Genomic DNA, 3248 nt, shown 5'->3' with positions numbered 1-3248 from the left:
CTATATTCAATATTTCCTTACTCAATCCTACCTCCTTAAATTTTTCTTCTGCTTTCTTGAAGTGATGATTCTCTCTGCTCAACCCAAATCAAACCATGTCCACTCTATATCTTATCTCAAGCATTTCTTCCTAAAGCATTTCACAACCACATAAGCAACCTCTCATCAATTCACTATCTTTAACACTTATTTTGGGCACCATTCATTTTGCTCAACTGTGCTCCTTATGCTATTGTAAGTTCTTCAAAGATAAGAAGTATATTTCATATACAGCTCTGAGCACCTGGTGCAGTGTCTCACACATAGTAGGCACTCAATACTCATTTGTTAAAGCAATGTAAAATAATTAAATGGCACAGAGCTAACATGATCTCATATCTTAGTGGCTTAATGCTGAGTGTGCAAGTGTTGGAAAGAGCTGTCTGGATTTCAGTGCCAGAATTATATTTATGGGGACATATGGAGGACAAAACAGAAGGGAATGCTACAGTCCAAAAAGGGAAAAAAAAAAATGATTCTCAGAAAAGAAGACCATTTTTAACCTTAGAGTGCATTTAGATTTCCAAAAGATCACACACAAAAAAAGTGATGGAAAGTAAAACTTCAGCATGGAAAAACCAACGATTTTAAACCTCTTAAAATGTAATGATGATCAAATGTTCCTTAAGTAAAACTTTAATCTTTGTTTTAATTCAACAACCTGAGTTACCAGTCAAGATCCCTTCATTCCATCAGTGTTAAATGTGTTCTTTTGAATATGAAAGGGGGGCTAGAATTTGCTATCGCACAGAAGAAACAGATTTACTGGGGGACCCATGATGCCTCATTCCCTTCCCTGTCCTGCTTACTACCTCTATCTCTGACTGAGCAAAGAAGATGTGGAATCACAAACGTTTCCTGTACTTCTCTCTTGCAAGGAGAATTTCTACCTTTCTCCCAGAATAGATCTTGGTTTTGATATAATATTTGACTAACCTTTATTATTATTTTTTTTAACCAAAGAATGTGAGAATAATATTGGTGCAATTTTGAGCATGTGATAGTAGTAGCCCTTTCCTTCTCATCCATTGCCATTTAGAATGAGGTATAGGACACTCCAAGAGCAGGCCCAGAAAACCAATCATAAGAAACACACTCTCTATATCAATGGTTGATCCAGGAGCTAGGGTGTAAGCCAATAAGCTCTTTCCAGTGATAGAAAGTACTTCAGAAACAGGCACATGGCTGGATTAGAACTAATGAGATACAAAGGGAAGTGAGCCTTGCTATTTCAGGAAAAAAAAAAAGTTTTCTCACTTTTATGAGGTATTCATAGAAGAGAAAGTCTCTCTTACTCTCTCTCACTAGACATGACTGAGGAAGCATGTACCCTTAATTGCTACTAAAACCATCCCACAACCACAAGGGAGCAAATCTGGGGATGAAGGTAATACCATGGCTAGTGTCTGCGAAGTGAAGTGGATCAGATTACCCCAAATCCCACTCTGCTTTCTGGCCTTTCCACTATGTGAACCAATGAATTCTGTTTTAAGTTAGTTTTCTATTATATATAGTTCCAGGTACCATAAGTAATGCCATGAACATGGCAACTGAGACAGAGCCTAAAGGGCATACCTAATTGCAAATACCAAACTGGCTCACTAAACCAAAATATATTTTCATTATATTGTCTTGTTTTGATAATGATTAATCCAACACTTGCTTTACTACAGAAATGCCTTCATTCATTAATTTTTCAAATAATCATTGAGCACCCACTATGTGTAAGATATAGTGAAAAATTCCAGAAGATAAACATTGAACAAGTACTTATAGGTACTATGAGTGTTAGGAAGGAAACCTAGATACAAAGGGATCATATAATAGGGGAGCAAACCTATGGTGAAGGGTCACAGAAGAGATCCCTGAGAAATCCACTTTGACCCCAAGATTTTATTTGAGGAGAGCCAGAGGAAGAGTGGGAACAGAAGGAACAGCATATATAACAATCTGGACAAAAGAGAGTATGTTATTTTTCAGTACCTGAAAATCTCAGATGTAGAGAGTGAGAGGAGAAGGGTAGCATCAAGAAATCAAAGGTGTCAATGGCCATGCCACCCTGAACAAGCTCGATCCTGTCAAATCTTGGAAGCTAAGCTGGGTTGGGCCTGGTTAGTACTTGGATGGGATTCCACCTAGGAAGACCAGGTGCTGTAGGTGTAAAAAATAAAAAATAATGGATTGTAAGCTGACAAAGTCCTTGCAATCTGTGAGGTCAACTGAGGGTTGCCTTGCCTAAAAAAAAAAAAAAAAAGAAGAAGAAGAAGAAGAAAAATCAAAGGCATCGAGAGTTATGATAGGTGTTTCGCATTTTATCTGGTCTTGAAATATCATGAGTGAAAATATCAGATGCAAATGTCAGAAGATTAACATTATTCTACCAATTGGCATTGTGTAATTGTTTAAAAGAAAGTGTGTATTTATATGTATGAAATTGAGAATTCTTCTTAATAAAAGAATTACATAATTACATCCATAGGAAGGCAACTATATTTTCAAGTCTTCTGCTAAGCCAGATGGGTAAACTTTCATGATCTTGAAAACTTTTGAGTGCTTTGAGATATTCAAAACAAATATTTGCTCCTATGGCATATAGATAAAGCTAAACAAAAATTCTTAGATTTATAAAGTTACCCAAATTAGAGTTTGTAAGGGAAAATTTTATTCCCACAGTATTTATTGAGCACCAATTCTATCAAATGCTGAGTGTGCTTCACCACATATTTTTTCTCAGTCATGGTCATTAGCTACTCAGTATAACAGTGAATTTTACAAAATTCTGCAAATATTATAGGATTATAGACATCCCTCAGAAATTAGATTCCATATAGTTAAAATCCCCTTGAAATTTACTAGCCATGTCACAGGGGGCATGCTATATAACTTCTCCAAGCTTCAATTTTCCTCCTTTGTAAAGTGGGGATAATAGTAGTTCTAGGTCATGACTTTATTTTAGGATCAAACAAGATAATACTTATTGAACACTATGCCTGGAACATAGCAAGAGTTCAGAAATATTTCTAATTATTATTAGTAGTCTATATTTTCAATCCATAATACATGTAGAAATATTAATCTATATGAAGCAGCAGTGAAATGAAAAGGTCATTGACTATCCTACCTTGAAACATCAGGTATATTCAGAAAAAGAAGTGGGGCCAGTAACAGGGTCACATATGAAAACTCTTGGCTTTGGACAGGCAGCAGAA

The 3248-nt window shown here is 35.9% G+C and overlaps 1 pseudogene; it reads left to right on the top strand.

Moving 5' to 3' along the window:
- Positions 1-2080: 2080 nt before the first annotated feature.
- On the top strand, positions 2081-2199 carry LOC112485113 (annotated as a pseudogene).
- Positions 2200-3248: the final 1049 nt, after the last annotated feature.

This window comes from Pteropus alecto, unplaced genomic scaffold (assembly GCF_000325575.1).
Source record: "Pteropus alecto unplaced genomic scaffold, ASM32557v1 scaffold95, whole genome shotgun sequence".
In the NCBI taxonomy this organism is placed as follows: Eukaryota; Metazoa; Chordata; class Mammalia; order Chiroptera; family Pteropodidae; genus Pteropus; species Pteropus alecto.
This window is presented reverse-complemented; position numbering and strand designations above follow the sequence as displayed.